The sequence below is a fragment of the Trachinotus anak genome, unplaced genomic scaffold (genome assembly GCF_046630095.1).
Source record: "Trachinotus anak isolate AG129_WGS33_773 ecotype Australia unplaced genomic scaffold, CSIRO_AGI_Tana_v1 ptg000020l, whole genome shotgun sequence".
In the NCBI taxonomy this organism is placed as follows: Eukaryota; Metazoa; Chordata; class Actinopteri; order Carangiformes; family Carangidae; genus Trachinotus; species Trachinotus anak.
This window is the reverse complement of record NW_027273871.1, coordinates 8,663,320-8,685,151: the sequence shown is the minus strand read 5'-3', so window position 1 is coordinate 8,685,151 and position 21,832 is coordinate 8,663,320.

Here is a 21,832-nt window from a genome sequence, read left to right as displayed (position 1 = left end):
CCAAGTGTCTCCATGACTTCAGAGGACATCACATTGACTTGCTCTAACCTTAAGCCTAACTACTACTTGCTGAACCTGTAACCACAACCTTAACCTGAACCTAAACCTAAAACACATCTGCACCTTTATGTAATGGGGACTGGCTTTTTGTCCTCCTAATGACAACAAGTCCCCATAATGTCTGTAAACAGATTTAGGTCCCCACAATATGAGTATTACCTGGCCAACACACACAAGCTCACTATCATACTCTTACACACATACACACAACCACTGATACACTCAGACCGACAGAGAGAGGAGCTGAGTGTCTATTGATTTCTGGATGAACATCGATCACATGCACAATTAATTGTTCTTTGAGGCGTAGCGGCTCCGATCATCATCCAACTTCAGGTGGAGATCAATACAGAGGAGAGACGGGAGGGTGGAGAAGGGAGGGGATAAAACAAACAAAAAAAATTAAAACATTGTTTTTCATTCAGGGAAGAGAAGCTGTTTCATATATTGAAAGGAGCCCCTGGTGAGAGACGCGTTCTGTTCCTTTACTGAAGGAAAACATGCGGCACCACAATATAAAAATAAAAGTCCTTTACTATATTTCTTGAAGCTGAATTGTACGTTAACGTAGACCTGATGAGCCGATGAACGTCTGAGGCAGAGTGAGAAATTTACTGTCCACCATTTTATTTGCACATCCAAATTTTGAGTGTGAAATTTATGCTCTTTGAAGGAGCTATATTTAGGCTAAGCTTTGCTATAGCTACATAGCTAACATTAGCATGAACAGGTGTTTACTTACCAGTTTAGATGAAACACTGCGCGTTCAGCATCAAACTTCATTTCTTTATTCACCTGGGGCTGTCTCCGCTGGTGGAAACCTACCCTCTTGTTTTGCTTCTATTTCTATCACTTCATTTCTTCTACTGAAGTTAGCATGCTAACTAGCTAGCTCTGGCAATATACCACAGATAACTTTTTAAAAATCACTGTCACAAAATGAATAGCTGTTCCATTAATGGAGGTGTGGTAAAGGTTTAGTTAAGATTAGGCACAAAACAACTTGTTTGGCCCGATCATGACTTTCTAATGACACTGCAACACTGCAATGACTGAAGCTCTGTGGAAAACTGGTAAATAAACAGCTGTTAATGCTAATGTTAGCTATATAGCAACAGTAAAACTTACAAATAGCTCCTTTAAGTTCTAACAATGTTCACAGTGGGATGAAAAAACTTGTGCCAATCCCACAATGCATCATGTCAGTGACGACACAAGATGACAATGATTCGTAAGAGTCGCGAGCTCAGTTTACTGCTCACTTGAGAGTAAACGACTGTCATTTTAGGTTTTACTAAATGAAACTGAGTCGTCGCTAATTGTGGTTTCTCAGCTGTGACAGTGTCTGTGAAGAGATGATTATATCAGGATCAGCCAATGAGTGAACAAAGGAGAAAACAGCCATGTTTCTTAAATCTCCCGCAGAGACCTGAGTCTGTGCATTTTGATTGACATGATGTTAGTGAGTGAGAGGAAAGTTTTAATGTTGAATGTCTTTAGTTTGTCCTTGTTATGAACAGACTGTACATGGCAGATTGTTTCCTGGGTTACTGGTGTGTCTGTGTGTGTCTCAGCCTGTCAGTATAGTGTGTATCTGTATTGTTTCTGCAGGGAATATGTTTTGTGTGACTTTTTTTTTTACTCTGACTTGTGTGTGTGTGTTAATGTGCATTAGCAGGACTCCTCATCTGTGTGTGTGCGTCTCATTACCTCAGTATTAATGTGTTGCTACACTATCTGCATCGATTCGTTAGCACACTGTCGTCTCTCCCTCTTCCAGCTAATTGGGAAATTAATGCTAACTGTCACACAATTCTGCACTGAAATGCCATCAATAATTTAGCTTTCCCCCCAGTCGACTGCGGTTCACACACACTCACACACACACACACTTCATAGTACAAACACACACCAGCTGAAGAGAACTGATGATAACACAGGCAAGTAAAAACAGGAAGACTCAGTGACACTGACAGAAACACACACACAGTGACAAATGTACAGATTCTGACACACACACACACACACACACACACACACACACACACATATGTAACTAGTGTGCAACGCTTTGTTGTGTTGTAGTTTGGCAAATGAAGACAATGCTGTGTCCACCGTCCTTTTACTGACACTCTGGTCATCAGCTGTGTGTGTGTGTGTGTGTGTGTGTGTGTGTGTTGTCAGGCTCTGCTTCATCCCTTTTACAGGCAGAGAAAACTACTTTTACTTTTCTCCCCTAAAGTTATAATGACGAAACTACAATAATCTTAAAGGTAACGTGATGAAGAAAACAAACCTCCTGAGAGAAAACTACAAAACAAAAACTGAAGAAAACCTCGTTTCCAGTTGACCTTCATAAAGATAACAACCATGATGTTTCAATCTGGTTCAATTTATCTGACATAACCTGATATAAAAATGTGGCCCAGTTTAGTTAAACTATGAATGAACAGTTGAACCTTTAAACACAATTCACACATCTTCACATGTGCTTCAAATATTCACAAGCACATTAAACACGGACGTTTGTAGCAGCAGCTTTTCCCAGCTGAGCCCTGCCCACTTCACACCAGTGACAGACAGCAAATAAAAATACCCACCCACACAAACACAACTATTCTAACTTTGGCGACACATTTGTGTTCGAGTCATTAAACTTATAGTTGAGTCTTTAATAAAGTGAAACCAATAAGCTTTGTCCCACTTCAGGGGCCTCATCCTTTGGAAGGTCTTTACGAAGGCCGTCGTCGTCCATGAAGGTCGAACTGAAATCAGATGATCTGGTTTAAAGAGGATTTTCGCTTTGCGTCACCGGCTTTACCTCCTGCCTCCTGTCGCCTAGCAACCTTGACATGTACCTTTTTTCATAAAACCTTCAAGTTTTCTTTGGTTTTTAGCTGTTGAACTGAGCTGAAACACAAGACTTACATTCTTCTCTGTCGGTGTTGTTTGCTGCCTCTTTATTTTACTTACTGGTGTTTTATGAATCTTGGCAGAGGAAAAGAAGGAGCCTTCGAAATGGGACAGTCTGTAATGTAATCCCTGAGTCTTTGGTTCCTTCACTGGTCAAGTTTTTCTGATGGACTATGGAACATTTTCAGTTCATAGAATTCACCATTTGCAAGAACTAGTCACAAGATAATTAATGTAGTTCTATTAATTTCTACTGACTGGTCCAGTCTGAACTGTAGAAAATAAACCTGCGACCTTCAGGGTCAAAGAGCTGGCAGACTTTTTCAAACTGTGTCGGCCATGTTTTCAATGTGTGAGGCGAATGTGATGTCAGACTGAGGGGATCAGTGAAGACGAGCTCACTGCACAGGAGGAAGCTAACAAGACGTTAGCTACACGTTCAGCTCTATTTTAACATGAGTGGCTCAGGTTGAGGCCGTCAGTCACTGTGATCAGACGCTTCTTTATCACATGAAGAAGAAGAAAAAAGAAAAGCTTAATGCAGCTTTCAGGGCGGAGGAGGTCGGTGCGGCGTGGAGGTTGTGAAGACGTTTTGAGAGCAACTCAAACGTGGCCAGAAGTCAGAACTGAAATCTACCCAGAATACCACAGAGCTGTAAATACAGTGGCTGATGGCAAGGCCAGAGATCTTAGCTGCGTATTTTCAGCTCTTGGCTTGAACGGCAGTGTGCACTTAATAAACAAGAGAAAAAAAATTCAGACGACTGAAACACAAACAACGAAGAGAACGAGAGAAATAAGAACCTGAATTCCCTCTTTCCACAGACTGAGCAGAAAAGACTAATCTCCAATGACTTTCTGTGAAATTCAAATTCTCTCCCCAGCCAATCTCACCAGGGAGGGGAGGAAGAGGAGGAAGAGGGAGCGAAGGACTGCGGAATGATCGGACGATAGAGGGATTCAAAGAGAGCATGGCCGGGATGATGTGGATGATGATGATGTGAGCGACGAGCCTCTGTCAGCAGGGACGTGAGACATGATCGATGCTTACAAATCATCTGTAAGAGAAAAGAGAGACATGGGGAGTGGGACAGAGAGACGGGGACGGAGGGAGGGAGGGAGGAAGTGAGAGAAGTAAACAGGAGATGTGACTGAGGACGACAGGAAGTGAGAGGATTCTGGGAGACAGAGCGATGAAGAGAGTGAGAGCAGAGCAAAGTCCTAATAATCATCTCTTCGACGTCCTTTCACAACAAATCTCTCTGCTCCCCCTACCCTCCCTCTCCCTCCATCTCCATCTCCATCTCCATCATCTCTCTCCCTCCACCAGGCTTCCAGCTTCAGAGGCGAAGCTCCATCTGATCAATAATGGATGCTGCTGTCTCCTACACTGCTGGAGAAGGGCCGGTACATTAGGTAATGCAGGGGCTACATTTAACTGGATGGGCTTGTTAATGCGTCCCGCTGGGGAAACACCCTCCCTACGCCACCGCCTCCCTCTCCCCCCTCCCCTACTTCTTGCAACACACACAAACAGACAGACACGCACATACTAACTCACCCATCCGCCCACCCCCGGCTGCTCCCTCACCCACTAATGTAACTTTTCCACAGAGGGAGGAGGGGAGTGGGGGGTGGGGTGGGGGGGGGTGGGGGGGTGGGGGGGGGGGGGGGGGTTCGGTGGCGTTGGTGGATCATGGAGCAGAGCATGCCCCAAATTGTTGTAGCAACACCCCTGGATGGCACAAGGAGGCTTGTATAAGTGTGTTCATGGGTGGTGGGTGGAGTTAGGTGGTGCTTTTGTCATCATGTTTTCTTTTCCTACAGATTATTTTGCATGAATTTTTATATATATATATATATATTATATATATTAGGGCTGTCAAATTTAACGCAATAATAACGACTTAACAAAAATTCCTTTTAACACCACTAATTTTTCTGACACCTGATTAATGCACACACATTCTGTGATTATGACCTTTAACCCCCCCCCCACATAGTTTGGGAAATCAGGAAGCGACGCAGCAGAAACAAACGTCCTCCAGTAGAAATGGATAAAGAAACAGGTCTTTTGAACAACAGGTTCAGCTTCATTCTGGAGAATATTCTGGATGCTTTTTATAATTTATTGGATTGTTGCAACAATAATAAACATACATTTTTATGAAGCAAACATATTAATCCACTCACGTGTTGATAAGAGTATTAAAAACTTGAAAAATATCCCGTTAAGGTTCATTTAGAACAGATTAAAAAAATGTTTGATTCATTTGTGATTAATCACGAGTTAACTATTTTAATTGATTGACAGCCCTAATATATATTTATGTGTATATATATATTATTCTGATCAAAAAATACAAGAAATTTGTCAGAATTTAGATTTTTTTGGTCATTTCTTCGTTATTTTTTGTGTAAACTTTTCAATTTTTTTGGTCTTTAACGACTAAAAGTCTCTGTTACTCAGAATATTTGAACACTTAAATACAACTGTTAAGCACAATGGGTCATATTAGATTGATTGTCAGTTAGCAGGATTTATCAGCTTTAACAGGTCTGATTATCAATACTTTGATATTAACTGTAAAGAAAATGGAGCTAAACCTGCAGGTCTAAGGCCACAGGTTCGAACCCTAAACCTTCTTGCTCTGAGGTGACAGTGTTAACCTTTGCAATATTTGACCCGATAGAGACAAAAGATAAAACATCACCAAAGGTCAGAAAGACCATAAACGTGGAGACATTTCACTGTGAACCATAAGTGTCAAGCTGGTGATGGTGGGATTCATCCTCTGAACATCTGTATCAAATCTGAAAATACAGGAGTTTACCAAAGTCATTATAATTCATCCTCTGGGAAGCATGAATATCCTCATCCCGTCTACCTCAGCTGATTTCTTCACCCTGACTCCTCGGCCTCATAACGATTCCTCATTGTTGTCTACAAATTTCAGAAACATCACTGAACTTCAATGTGTTTCCCTGTTTTGATTTCTTTATTCATGTACTGCACCGGAAACTCGGGGGATTTATATTAATGCATAAAAGAGATATTCCCTGAAACCATATGTTCGCATGATACAATATGCGTGTAGCTGTTAGCATGTGTCATGTCTGAGAGAGCTGCAGCTGAAATCATGTTAGAGTGTGAATCCGGCCCATAGCTTTACATTTATGGGGCAGATTGAAGCCCACACTGGTTTTAACTGGACGAAACCCCCTAAAGTAGCTGTAACAGTCTGGGTGAGGAATAAAACTGACTCAGTGTTAAACTGAGCCTCTAAACCTGAGATCTGTGTATTAAAAAAAAAAAAACACACCTCAGTATTTGATATTGGTCCAATACCAAGATGAAGTGTTGCTATCAATGCTGGAGAACATCAATGCAAAGTCACAGTGAACGGTGTAACAATACTCCATTATGTATTTATTGATTTATTTTCTGTTGAATTCTAAAATGAAACTTGAAATACAGACCAAAAAAACCTTCCATGTTTTCAGGATCCACAAACCTTTTAATACGACACGTTAAATGTGAATCATGAAGCCGAGATAAAGAACTGAACGATACAACCTCCCTCAACCTCTGTAGCTACGTCACCACTCAGCCCCTAAAACAGAGACACATGTGGTCGCTCCCTGATTGGCTCGTATCAGCCTCCGCTACCAGTGGTGAAACAACATGTTTAATGAATGAAAGTGTTACTGACCTCATTGTCTTTGCAGCAGCTGTTGTTCAGTTAAATTCTGCATTTTAACACTTTAACTGTCTTTGCTGTTGCTCCTTCAGAGGATTTTCTGCAGGTAACCAACTGCAGAGTGAACAACCTGCTTCCTGTTTACACCAGTACAAGCATGCTCAGTGTACGTGAGAGGTCATGTGACATCTCCAGGTGTGATAGTACAGACAAGTCTGGTGTGGACGTAGTCTGTGAGTGTTGACCTTCAGGTGCTGTCACCTGAGCAGGACCTTTACTCACCTGGGATGGGATTAACCTGGGATCACAAAAAAATAACAGATTTTTTTTAAATCACCTCAGAAATCAGGTCACAGCAGCATCAGCAGGAACCTCCACCCAGCACCAGTGTTCACCAGCCAGTTGGTCTGTGACCCTTCAGACCCAGAAACTACAACACTGAGCCACTTCCTGGAAACATGGCTCGTTCAGGTGAATTCAAGGTGACTGAACCGGGCAGTTTGGTGATTTAAGTGGATGAGATGGAGGAATTTCTACATTTAAATCTCTCCATGTGCAGATTTATGCTGGAGGTCTCGGGGCTCCTCCACATCATCTCGTCACTTTTCTCTGTCTGAGAGGCCCTCGCTGGCCCCTCTCAGGCCCCCGTAGCCTCAGATGAAAACCGTGATTGGTCCTCTGTGGGAATTTTAAAGGGCCCTCAATTAGGCGTCCGTGGAAGCGCCTGTTCATCCCCCACTCTGCATGCAGGCCTCGGCTGGGGGTCCTGAACCCAGCTCCGTTCAGCTCTCTGTAACGCAGCTGCTGGACTCACCTCGCCGGGTGACACGCATCGTATGCAAAAGAGAAGCAGAGGAGGAGAGAGGAAGAAATGAAGCGGAGTGTGTGAATACATCTGCATGTGTCAGAGACAGACTGAAACTACACTGGAGGAGACGTACGGAAACAATTCACGACCGAAATACCTGCAAACCAAACTAAAAGTATAAATGAGAATCTGACCAGACAAAGGAAACAGTGTTTACTTGATACAGGCTGTAAAGATGCTCCAAAGATTCCTCAGTTCAGATTTTATGAGGCAGTGAGGGGAAGCAGCCATATTTGACTCCAGCATGTCAACTTTGACTTTGGTGCTTCGTTAACAGATGTTTCCAGATGTTTCCAGATGTTGATGCAGCCTGTCAGCAGCTGCACCCGTTCAGGGACGAGGTTTCTGAAATGTTGTTTTTAAAATATCAATCCTGTCTCCTACACCCTGTTTACACCTGGTGTTAAATGTGAAATGTATTTGAGGAGAAGGTGGAGTTGAGGAGGAGTAAGGGGTGGGGCTAACCTGCTCTTTCTGTCAATCACACAGTAGCCCCGCCCTAATGCAGCCCCTGCTTTATGGTGTATTTTCCTCTAAATGGATCATAATGTAAAAACTGAACATCATCTTGTGTTAAAGAAGACTTGAAACTAGAGACTGAGACATAAACTCATCAGCAAAACGTTTACCGAGGTAATAAACCAGTGAGAAGTCGAGACATTTTCACATAGACTTCAATACAATCAGACTGTTTACAACCAGTGGAGTTGCCCCCTGATGTCAGTAGAGAGATGTAGCTTTAAGGCTCTTCAGCATCGGCTTCAGTGTTCAGACCCAGAGGCTACGACCAGTCTGTGAATGTGAGCCAGACCAGCCCCAGGTCAGATCTGATCACACTTTCCTTATAACATGTCTGCGTACAGATTGCATGTTAATACTCATTGTAAACGTGTCCTAAATATTATGTTCATATACAACTAACTTATGTTTGCAAATAAGTTTTGTAGGATTTTTTAAAATCTGTGTTGTTTGCTTGAGCCAACTTGAAACTTTTCAGTAAAGTTGGGGAAAGAACAGTTTTGGTAAATTGCTGTAAAAGTCAAAGAGTGACTTGAAGCACAACACTGACTTTTGAATATATAAACAAAAAATGTATATAGCCACAGTGAAAGAGAGACAGGAAATTCATGGAGAGAGAGGGAATGACTCAAACCGGGGCCACCACAGTTAGGACCAGGCCTCATTGGTTCACGCTCTACCAGAGGAGCCACCAGGCCCCCCCACTTTAAATATTAAACTAAAACAGCTCAGTGTTGAAGCGGCCTAAACCTGTTAACATGAAGAACACAGGATGGGAACCACTGGTCTCTGGTGTCCAGGCTCTGATCATTGTGTGTCAGAACAACCACAGTTAAAGACACTTCCTGGACTGGAAAAAAAACACAACCAGTGAACCTAATCCAGGAATAATGGATATGGTCATGTAGGACACAGGGTTGATCAGAATATCCAGAATGCTAACTGCTAACTGCTAGCCGCTGCTGCTTCCTAAAGGGATGAAGAACATTAAGGTTGTTGTGGGTGTTTGTTGTCACTTCAACACAACTGATGCAAACAGACCGATGACATTTACTTAAATAAGAAGGTTGAAGATTTACACAGTGTTTGGTTGAACACGATGAATCTGAGTCAGATCAAGATGGAAATGAGCGAAGATGAAAACAAGATGGAGACAAAGGAGACGGTGGGTGAGGAGGGGTGAGGAGGAGAGGAGGATTTACAGTGGACTCCCCCCTTCATGAGATGGTTAATGACTCCTGATGGACAAGGGAAGCAGGAGGAGGAGGAAGGGGGGGAGGGGGAGAGGTGAGGGGTGAGGAGGGGCGGCAGGTGTGACTGTCATAACCAATATCAGACATGCAGCACAATTCACACACGCACACACACACACACACCTTAACTTCATCTCACCTCCTTTTCATCATGGCCACCCATCCTCCCTCACCTTTAGTCTGCCCCCCTTCTCCTCTCCCTGCACCTCCCCCCTCTCACCCTTCCTCTCCTCCTCTCCTTCTCATCCTCACCTCATCTCTCACTTCAGTTTCCTCTTCTCTTTTTTTTCCTGTCACCACTCCTCTTTTCTGTCCTCCCTCTCTCGTCCTTCCCCCTCGTCCGTAACCTCCCTCCATCCGACCTGCCTGCCCTCTTCTCCCCTTTCTTTCATCCTTTTCCTCGTCCCTCTATCCTTTCTCCCATCCTCCCCTCCCTCCGTTTCTCTTTCACCCCCTCCACACTTGTCGTCCCGATTATGCAGATGAGTGTTTGTGGCGGGGCCCTAAAAAGCAGATTAAGACCAGGAGCCTCTGGATTGTGACATGGCTATTCCACAGAGGCCAGCAGGAGGGCGGCATTAACACGTGTGTGTGTGTGTGTGTGTGTGTGTGTGTGTGTGTGTGTGTGTGTGTGTGTGTGTGTGTGTGTGTGTGTGTGTGTGTGCACGTGATTCAGTTATGGGTTCCCTCATTCCTCACATGGTGCCTGTTGTCTACATGGAGGAGTGTGTGTTGATGTGTGTGTGTGTGTGTGTGTGTGTGTGTGTGTGTGTGTGTGTTGATGTGTGTGTGTGTGTGTGTGTATCTAAGCATGTGAAAGGGAAGGAGACGGAGAGTGCAAGATGGCAAGCCACTTAGTGAAGGCCCATATGTGTGTGTGTGTATGTGTATGTGTATGTGTGTGTGTGTGTGTGTTCAGTGTCCCAGGACTGATCTTAATGGGGAGACGTAGCAGTTGGACACTACAGAATGAGAGTGGCACTACTGCCTACTTGTTATGATACACACACACACACACACACACTGTAAACTGAATGTTGGTCCCTTCACTGCACAGGAAACTACAGTAAGTATCTCAGATCGAAGCTGAACCAGGAGGAATCGTTGCCTTCAGGCTCAGACTCGGTTACAGTCAAAAGGTTTCACTTTATTTTCCTCTTCTGAATGAGTTTGATAAAACTGATGGTTTGTTTACAATCAGCTGATCACATGATCACATGTTTACCAATGTGACATCATCTCCAAAACTCAGCAATGAACTTCGTGATTAGTGAACTGGTCAGTAACGAGTTCACCTGTTCAGCTGTTTACCTGATGTCTTGATCAGGTGCTCTGTTTACCCTGAATGATGTTAATCCACCATGAATGAAACTCAGCACTTCCCTCAGAATTTTCACATTAAAAGTCTTTCAGCCTTGTCTTTATAAATATGTTTTTAATTCGAAAAAACAACAAGAAGAAGTAAACATCATAACATCGATCAGGAATAAGCTGAAGAAGAAGCGATGAAAACATTCTGTTAGAAAAGAGAAGAGAATAAAACATGACTCTGACATGATAGTGACATTTGTGAGCTGCTGTAGCTGGATAAAGGAGATGATTCCCTCATTGTATTTTTACCTGGTCTTCATTAGTGTGTGCTGACCACACCCCTGACTCTTATTTAAGACTTGGCTTTTATATGAGATTTTACATTATACCAATAATTATGCAAAGTAGTAAAAGAAAAAATAGTTTGATTTAAAGGGAATAGTTCAGTTGTGGGGTAAATGCTTATTAACAGTTTTACAGGAGACCAGGCTCATGTCTGTCTGCTGAATATGAAGATACAGCCTGCAGCTGGTTAGCTTAGCTTAGCAGCTGTCCAACGGTGTTAAAATCCACCTAGCAGCATCTCTTATTTAACCTTTTCTCAATCAGAAATGTAAAAACATCAGTTTATTGTTTTATGTGTAAAACTATTTTTTCTTCCAGAAGGTCACACGTTATTTTACATCTGGATATTTATCTGTTCTCATTCTTATTGTCCATTTGCAGACTCATCTGTCTGTCTGTCTGTATACCAGGGCATCTGTTTGTTTTCCAGCCTCTCTCTCCCTCTCTCTCTCTCTGTCTTTCTGATGTTCTTAAACCTCGCTTTGCCAGCTGCAGTGCTGCCCTACTTTCAGACGTCTGCCGTCTTTGCATTTGACAGCATGTTTAAAGGAAATTAATATTTCAGCTGGCAAAGAAACGCAGGCTTCCATCTCATGTGTTTATCTCTGCTCATCCGATGGATGAGAGTGCTGTGTGAACATGCAACACAAAAACTCAGGCACCTTGATTCTCGATTTTCAAGGGCTCTTTCAAAAAAATTTTTTTCACCCAAATCACTGCAACAGAGGAAATAAACTAAAGTAAAACACACATTTGTCAGTGATAAGATTAGAGGGGAAGTCACGGGCAATGATACCGAACAAAGCTTTAATTTTTCAGAAACACTCGGCCCATTAAATTTGCAAGTGCGTGTCTCATTTTGCAGACAATGTTTAAATATTGTAGCTGTTTGAATTCAGACGGCCTGGCCGCCTCTCCGCCGTCCACAATCCACTTCTTGAAGAGAGACGAGCGGAGGATGGAGGCGGCTTAGTGTCGTCTCTCCTCTGTGAATAAAATGTCCTCCATCATGTCTCGTCCTGCTGATGTGCTGCTGATACTGAGACTAACATAACATATGCCATCTGTGGCTAAAGCTGTTCAATGAATAAAGAAATAAAAGGTTCCATCATACATGCAACATTAGACTGTACGACCACATGCTTTTACATTTATGGGGACATTTTTAACCGTCACAAAAATGTGGTTGTTCACATATAAAAACGACAAAGTGTGAGAATAAAAGCTGAAAGTTTCTCTCATCAGAGTCTGTGCAGTGTGACTTACAGAGCCGGTCCTTCAGGGGACTTCAATAACCAGACAAACAGGATCAGCCAATCAGGAGGGAGGTGGGAGGAGACAGGTGTTTTCCATCAGCTCATCAGCTTTGGGAGTGAAGGCGACAGGTGTGTCTGAATAAATAAAAACCAATAAAAACAACATGTAAAGGTACAAAATTAATAAAAATAAATGGACTGACTCACATAATAATAATAATGATGATACATTTTATTTATAGAGCACTTTTCTAACTTAAAGATTCTTTACATGAATTTAAAATGAACAAAGAAAACAATACAATAACACACATGACACAAAGGTAATCATTAATCACACATTAAAATCAGTTATTAAAATAAAGGTGAGTTATGATGACACATTAAAATCAGTTAATCTCATGTTAAAAATGAAAATATATCAAACATCTCACATGAAAGGAGTAGAAATAAAAGTATTATAGAAAGAACTATGATGGAAACATGCTGGGACAGAAACCATGTTAGATACAAACCTGATGATAAAAAAATCCATTTACATTGAGATCTGCACAGTTTAGTGTCACAGAAGAAGAGGCTGAGGCGGGAAAATGGAAATGTGTTGGAACATGAGTTTATATCATTTCTCTGTTTGGCTCTTTAAGCTTTTAACACACAGACATGTAAACATGCAGTTGTTTAGTTCATCACACACACATTTGTTTATTGCACAATAACTCTCCTACAAATTCTGATTCTATAATACAATACAATACAAATACAAAACATTATCACTGGTTGGAACATGATCAGTTATGATCAGAGGCAACATATTTCTTACTGAATGAATAAATGAATGAATGAATGAATGAGGACATTTATTAAAGGCAGCAGAGACACCAGCAGCTGGTTGTTGGATGTCGGGTCGATTAAACCAAACCAGGATCTTTCTCCAACTTTAACCAGCTGATGTGAGTCAGAACAGAACCATAACAACTTTATAGTCATTACAAGTCACTGATACTGTTCTGTCAGACTGGACGTCCACGGTTCAGTATCTGTGTATTTACCATTTAGCAGAGACGTTAATCGACAACATCCTCATCAGGTTAATGGAAAACGTGTCTGGTTGTAATTTGTACAAACATCATTTTTAGGAAAAGGGTCGTGTACACAAACATACAACAACAAGACACAAGTGTTAGCACATTCAGGTATACACACACCAATACAGACACACACACACACCAAACTTCAAAGGCCTGTGGTTCCTGGTTTCCTACAATGAAAATAAAGTATTTATACTCAATACAACACAGTCTTTCTTCTCCTCAGACTTCACACTACACACCTGAGCAGCCTCCCTAAACATGCCCAATGTGTGTGTGTGTGTATGTGTATGTGTATGTGTATGTGTGTGTGTGTGTGTGTGTGTGTAGCTTTGAAACCTGGTCTTCTCCCATCACTGTTTGCAAACCTACAGACTCGACAGGTCTCATCAGATTCATCTTCATCATCCTCTCGGCTCAAAGACACAATCAGCTGACTGATTTATTTACCTGATTAGCAGCAGTTCGAGGTCAGAAACAAAAGCCCAAAACAAATATGTATTTTCACGTTCAAGTGACAAAGCTTTTGGGGATGATAATTAATCCACACAGAGAGAAGGCTGTGGTGGACGGCTGCTCTCCACAGGAAACAGCTGTTTGATTCTCTTTCCTTTGGATTCTTAAAACCCAAACTATAATCCAACTATTAGTGTTTGTGCCTAAACCTCAGAGCTGACAGATCATTAAACACTGACATTTCTGGAAGTCACCTGAAGGCATCAGATTCTCTGTGTTTCACGTATTTCCACACTCACACTTGATGTTTCTGTGTTCACATTCACAAGTATGTCAACATACAGTTCACTACAACTGCCTGGATGGTTCATTCAAAACTGTCAGAGGTGAGTGTAAAGCGATGGACACTTCTCACCCTCTACAGTTGCCATCTTGGTTACGCAGCGGAAGGGGAGGGGCCACCAACGACTCTTCACACTTGTGACCAAAGAAGGACGACACGTCGTCTGCGCAGATGGCAGCTGAATTTCCACGTCACAGGAAACAGCAGGACACAGGGAAGTAAAACACTTGTTTTAAAGTCACATCAGCAAAGCAGCCAGCAGTCTCCATCACGTCATCATATCCAGTGGTTTATTCACTCACTGGATTGAGATTGAGGTTTATTGACAGGATTGAACTAATTGAAGTTATTGTAACTACATTAAAGAGACAGAACATTTATCATTGTACTGGGATTTGGAACTACACCATTATGTGATATGATGTGATGTACGACGGTGTTCTGTTGTCCTAAAAACAGAACTTAAACTGGTTCAAGTGAACCAGATGGAGCTGTAACCACTGTTACACCATCCTGTTCCCACAGAGTATCCACTGTACACAGTGTACTGCATGTCTGTGTACTAATAGAAGTATTGTGTCATTACATTAGTTTGTTTGTTGGTCTGTTGAAGACGAGAAGCTGGTGTCACAGGTGGACGACCCTCCATCGTTGTTGTGTTTTGACCTCTGGCTGTAACAGGAGGATATAAAGCGTGATGATGTCATGATTTCAGCGTTAGGAGAGGTCAGGGGGGGTGTGCTGTGCTTCCTCAGGTAGGACAGGAAGAGTAGGGCAGGTATGAGATCATGTGGTAATGAATGGTAACAACCCTACCGACCGTCACGCTGACCCTAATTAAACTCTATTAACCCTCTGTCATCGCCCTCACCTCCGTCTTCTCCGTCCATTAGCAGGCAGCCTTCGCTGAGACGAGCCCGCGGTGTGGTAGAGATGTGCCGTGAATCCTGATGCCACGCCGAGTCAACGCCTCCCCTCCTCCCTCCTCCCTCCTGTCCTGTTTAATTAACTGGTGTCCGATGTCGAGGTGAGGAGAGGAGGAAGAGGAGAATCTTAAATTCTGAGTGAAAAGGGGAAAAAAGGTAGAGGAGGAGGAAGTGGAGGTGTGAAAAGAGGAGGAGAAGAGGTGAGGGAGAGAGAGAGCGGGGCGAGTGGGGTCGTCCTCCCTGCTAATTTGCTGACATGGGGGCATCGGGGAGGGCTGGCCTCCTAATAAGATTGTTTCTTGAAGGAGCAGAGCGAGCTGTGAAGGGAACAAAAGTAACTGTGCCCTGCGAATCCTGTAGCCAATTAGTCCGTATCAATAATTAAAAAGCATTGTCTGCGCAGGGGCAGGGGCGGCAGATTGAGTTTCCCTCCACTAGACTAGATTGTTATGACAAGCAGTGCCTACATAATGATATTAGCCATTAATAATTCAGCGGCGGGCCTGCGTTGCTGCAGGTGACAGGAGGCCTGAGCCGCTCAGGCAGCCATCAGTCAGACGGTTACCACAGGTCAGGAATCAGGGATGGAAGTTGGAAATTGCTCTGGGTGGACAGGTTGTGTTTCTGTGGTGTGTGTTGAATGTGAAGGTGAATATGGAGGAGACAGGTAACAATCAGGAAAACTCAGAGAAGAACTCCTCAGATCCTTTACTTACTTACTGTTTCTGCTTTGACCATTGTCTCTATCAGTTTGGACGCCACCGAGATGTCAGACGCACAATTACACCACAAGACACAAACTTCACCCTGCGAGCAATGGTTAGGATTCAGTTCCTGCACAAAGATTATTCAGTGTGTTGAGGGGAGGAGTCAGGACTCTCACACCAACCGTAAGATCGAAGGCCTCACCGGGCTCCAGCTGCTCCTCTGCAGCTGCCTGCAACAAACTACAACCAACTATAACAAACTACAATGAACAACAACAAACTACAACAAACCACATCAATCTACAACAAACTATTACAGACTGCAATAAACTACAATAAGTTGAAACAAACTACAAAATGCAGCAAACTATAGCAAACTACAACAAAACTACATCCGTCTGCAACAAACAGCAACAAACTACAACAAACTACAACAAACTACATAAACAAAAAACAACAACAAACTGCAACAAGCTACAATAAACCAAAATAAACTACAATAAACCAAAACAAACTACAACTAACTACAACAATCTGCAACAAACTACTACAAACAACAACAAACTACAGCCGTCACAGAGGATGAAACAGTTTAAACAGTCAGAAACAAACAGAGTGAAACCAACACGTCAGTAATGATTCCTCCACACTCAGTAACATCAGTTTAAACACATGGTGTCTAACTCGAAGGTGGCTTCGATGATTCCACAAAATAGCATGGGATCATGGGAGTTGTTGTCTTTATCATCATTGCCGTCAGCTTGGATTCCTTCAGAGTCAGTCGTTCAGGAGGTTTTCTCCTCCTCTTCACAACAAACAGCCCAGCAGATTAAAACCAGTGGAAACATCAAATAAAGCAGTTTCACTTCAAAATGAATAAAGTCGTTGTTCTTCTCTGGCGCCTAACATTTGCTCCGCTTTCTTCTCTGATAAATGAAGATCCAGACGCCCGATGACTGAAATCCTTCAGGAAGACATAATGACGTCATTAACAGGTCACCAAATGAAATGGACCATTGCCTTTTAAAGATATGACACATGTATTTTTTTAATTATATATTTCTTTAGAAAAAAAAATATGTAACAGGTCTAATCATTATTAGACAGTTAGATATTATACCAATATCTACAACAATAAACCTGGGATGATCCTTCATTACCTCATCATTCTATAAAACAACATTCAACACTTTACATAAGGAAACTTCACCAGTTTCATTTGCAAAAATATTCAAAGTAAAGAACTGATTCCCCTGAGAGGGACGTGTGTCATCGACGTATCACAGTATCAACTTGTTGTTGGTGTTTTTTCATTTCAACAATGATCTGCAGAGGAACCTGTCACTGCAGCCGCCCGCTAACTGTGGCAGGTTAAATGTAGAATATTTAAAAGGACCTCCCACAGAACAGAGACACAGGAGGAACTAGTAAGTAGTAAATATTCTGACTCCTCACGTCAGCGTTTTATCTCTCAGAATGTGGGTTGAGATGATTGACAGGCAGGTCAAAGCCTCACTGGCTCCTCAACAACTGCAACATCTGTGCTGGTGAGGAGGGCACAACAAAGAGGTGTGCGTGTGTGTGTGTGTGTGTGTGTTTGAGGGGGTGGGGCATTTGGTGCAGAAGCGATGAAGGCAGCAGATGCAGTGTCCATGTGTGTCAAACCCACACACACACACACACACACACACACACCACATGCCTGTCTCCGTCTCATGTCCCAGCAGGCCTTGCAGTGGGCCGACAGAATGGACGCTCCCTGCTGGTCTGGTCCGTCTGCTGGGTCCTGTGGGCGAGCTGCACGTCCAGGCCCCGTCACTGCAGCAGACACTGGGATGATGGGGTCCCTGAGGTCCCTCTGGTAAAGCTCCACATCTGGACCCTGCTGATGGTGTTTTTCTCACTATCTGTCATCTTTCTTCTTCTTCTTCTCTCTAAGCTTTTATTCTCTGTTATTCCAACATAAATGTGCAAGTAAATAAAATAAGAAATAAATAAAAAGATGTTGTTTTTTTACTTCCTGCTTGTCTTCCTGTCTTGAAGCCTAAACAAATCTGAATGTCTGAAAAGACAAGAGGAAAAAAAGAGACGACAGAGCAGCGAGTGAGGGAGAAACTGTAGAAGAAGAAGAGACGACGAGGGCAGAGCTGCTGAGTGGAACACGATAAAAGAGGCGTCAGTCAGTGTTTCACTCTGTCACTGTCAACTGAGCCGGAGGACGGCGCCGCTCAGAGGAAATCAGAGGATCCATCGCTCTGCTTCCTCACTGATGGGGCTGACGGCGGCAGATGTTGTCAATAGGAAGAGGAAGTCTCAGCTGTCACCTGGAAAACTCAGAACTTCAGGTTATAACTCAGATGTAGCTGCACTGGTCAGTTTGTCATTTTGTGACTGTAACATCTGCTTTAATAAAATAACAGTAAAAAAAAGATGGCCGCCAACATCCATCACTAGTTAAGATTTTTACATCTTGCTTCAAGTACAGAAGCAAACAGCAGATTATTGGCTAAGTGGACACATGTCCAGGGCCCTGGAGCTCATTAATTCTCTTTTAAAATATGTATTAAAATATCTTTATCACCATTTTACCATTTGTCAGGTTGTTAGGAAACAGGTTTGAATATTCACTGTAACATGAACGTGGAGAAACACGTCTATGATGGATCCTGTGGAGAAACAGTCACTTCCTGATAACGACTGTGTGGGAGAATCCTTCTTTTTGTAAATATCATGATAAAGAAATGAATAAAAAAGATAAGGACAAGGAAACACCTGAACAGTGGACCATGGTCACTGGGTCTGAACGTGTCTGCTGTGTGACTGGACCTGAAGCTGTGTCTCTTTACGTTATTCAGGTGCCTTCTTTGTATTGACTGTTAAAGATGAGTAATAATTGATGCCGTGCTACTCATGGTGTGGAGAACAAAACAGACTCTAAATCTCATTCATGTAACATATATAATAATATAAATATAATGTGTGAGCAATAAGTGCTGTTCCTTGTCTCTGTTTGGTCAGAGCGTTTACATGTGACTGAGGCTGTGGTGAGTTTTCCTCCAGGACCCGTGGTCATGATAATCTATCCAATTATTGATCCACGATCGGATGAAAAAGCTTCTTATTCAAAGTTTAGGTATATTTATATGGTGGTTTTTCTAAAATACAAAAGAACACAGTACTTTTACTTCCTCACGCTGGATAAAAACTGCACCTGGACAGTGATGGTAAATACAAATATGTATTTTATAAATCCCCTCGTACAGTTTCCCTCCTGTCAAATCTCCATGACGATGATCAGGTGGTGGATGCAGACTCTGGATTTAAACACATATCTACGAGTAAATATAAAATCCCATAATCTGAAGCAGCCACTTTAAACTGCACATTCATGGGAAAATCATATTTCTGTCTTGTTTCAAGGCTGAACAGCTGCACTCCTCAGGGAGGAGGTGCAATAATCCTTAACTGCAGAGATAACTGCACATTTTCAGACATTCACAGATGTATACTGTTTATATATGAAAAGTTGACAGAAATAGTTTTGTAAAGAAAATAAAATAAAAAGACCATCAAACACATGTCTACTTATACATCTAAACTGAGTAATCGCTGCATGAAGAGGATGAGCTTTATGGATTGTTGGTTTCAGTTTAGGGACACAAAGCCCCCACAAAACTGTGATGTCCACAGGTCGGAGGCAGGAAGATACAGATGTGGTTGACGGAGTAAAAGCCAAAGTGTTCAGACTTTAATCTACAATTATTTTCAGGATCTCAAAAGTCTTCTGGTTCTACCTTCCCCTCTTCGCCCTGTTCTCCTTAACTTTCCCTCAGACCTCATCTATAGAGGAAACGTGGACACGGGAGAACAGCCTGAATCAACAGAAGAAGACAACAGGCGGCGAGGCCGTCGTCCTCGTGAGACTTTGTTCTGGTGGCGACGGAGTGGCCGCGGCTGCCAACATCAAATAGTCAGCACTTTCTTATTCACTTTAATGTCTCCTCCAAGGAGAGAGCTAATCGGGAACGATCCCAGCATCTCCCTAAAGCGCTCCAACACAACTTAGCATAACAGTTAATAATACATAGAACCATCAGAGGGGAAATTGTATTCTTTCTGCCGGGCTGGAGAAATGAATAACTCCAACTGAAGTGTGACTCAGATCTTCTGATTGACATTTAACCCTGTCATCTGGAAGCGCTGAGGGGTGATCAATAAATTAGTGACACGGCATCAGATCTGTGTGTTTTAATGGCTGAGCTGTGCATTATTCATCCATCTGAAGGAGATGAGCAGTGAGCGGACTCCAGGCGTTGATTACCGAGCTAAAGACTGATCACAGTGAATGGAAGATCGGTGTCTGTGAAGCGCGGCAGCCAGACGGCAGCAGCCCATCAGGATCCACAGAGGAAAATAACACGGTGGGGGCCACTTCCACAGGGGCCAGATTTCTAGTCTGCAAAGAGTCAGTTTGCCTGATTCTGGACGTGAAGCTGAAGTTTTATTTCTGAACCTTCTGCTGATCAGTACAGATCTGTAACGCATCCGAAAACTTTTCTTAATTTTCCACCTTTAAAAGTTGCAGTTGGGCTGATGGAGGAGGCTGAAGATCGAGTAGCTACAGAACCAGATATATTTCTCTTTTGTTGGTTGTGACCAAGATGCAGATAAAGGTGATGCGACGTATTTACATTTGTCAGGCGTGGAAACTCTGAGGTCAGTGCTCGCTGCGTCTCAGCTGTGTGTGATCCAACGTGTCCACAGCAGACATTGAAGTTTAACCCACTGGATGAGATTTACATGTGTAGTTTATGATTATGGTGTTCTTAAAACATGACTGATGAAGTGCACTGTGATTCACTGACAGTCATGTCAGGAAGGGAAAATGCATTATGGGAAATGTATTTCATTTGTGCTTTTTGAAAATTTTAGCCACAAAAAAGATTTTAAAGTCGCGGTTCGGACACCGATACTGAAGCAGTTTCCAGCAGTTACCTGGATGAACACAACTAAAACTGTGACTCAGAAGAGTCAGACACTGACTTCAACCTGCTAAGCTGCTAACTGGCTAGTCAAGGCTCAGGGAGGAGGAGGGGGAGGAGGAGGAGGAGGATCAGTGAGCCAGTATCACCACTAGCTAGAGATAAAGATTCACCTCACTAAAACCTCTATTTCTCAGCCTCTGAAGCAGATAGAACATGAAATAACAAACCATCGGAGACCTTAAACCTTTGGCTTTTATTGTAAATCGTTGACTTTTCCCTAATGCTTATCAACTTTTTTTTTTAAATCAACAAACCTTAAAAAAGTTGAACTGAACAGCATATTTTAAAAAATGTGCTTGTTTTTCCAGCCATATACAATTCCTAAGGCAAAGCAAATGATTTACAATAAAAGTCAAAGGTTTAAGCTCTCAGATGGTTTTTATTTCATGTGTCTATCTGCTTCAGAGGCTGAGGAATAAAGGTTTTGGTGAACATCAGGTTTTCAAAAAGTGTTGAGGTTCCAGAAGGTTCAGGTTCCATGGTGAGTGGTGTTCGGGTCACTGCAGAACCTAAAGAGAACTAAAGCAGAAACACGGGTCACCGCTGGATGCATTAGAGCTGTTTACAGTTATAGGTGGTCATCATGTTGTAAATCTGACCTTTACCCAACTTCGGTCTGTGGAGAGACACATCGCTGCAGTGATGTTTCCCAGGGTGCAGCCTGGCGAAGTGATGCAAACAGAGGCTTTAACTTGTTTAAAGAGCCGTCTGGGTATAAAGTATAAATAATGAAACTTGGAGAGAGAGAGAGAGAGAGACAGAGAGAGAGAGAGAGAGAGAGAGAGAGAGAGAGAGAGAGAGAGAGAGAGAGAGGTCATTTTGCACCAATCCCTCCATTCTGCACACTCACTGTCCAACCACAGGTTTGCTGCATCCTCACTAAGCCCCTCCCCCTCTCCTCCTCTGTAATGTTTGCATTAGTTTATATGTTTGTTTTTTGGCTGTGATTTGCTGTCCCATTAAAAAAGAATAGGATCTTATGACATATTCAAAGAGGGCATGCCTGGAGTATAAAGTCTAGGGAGGCTATGATTCATTAAT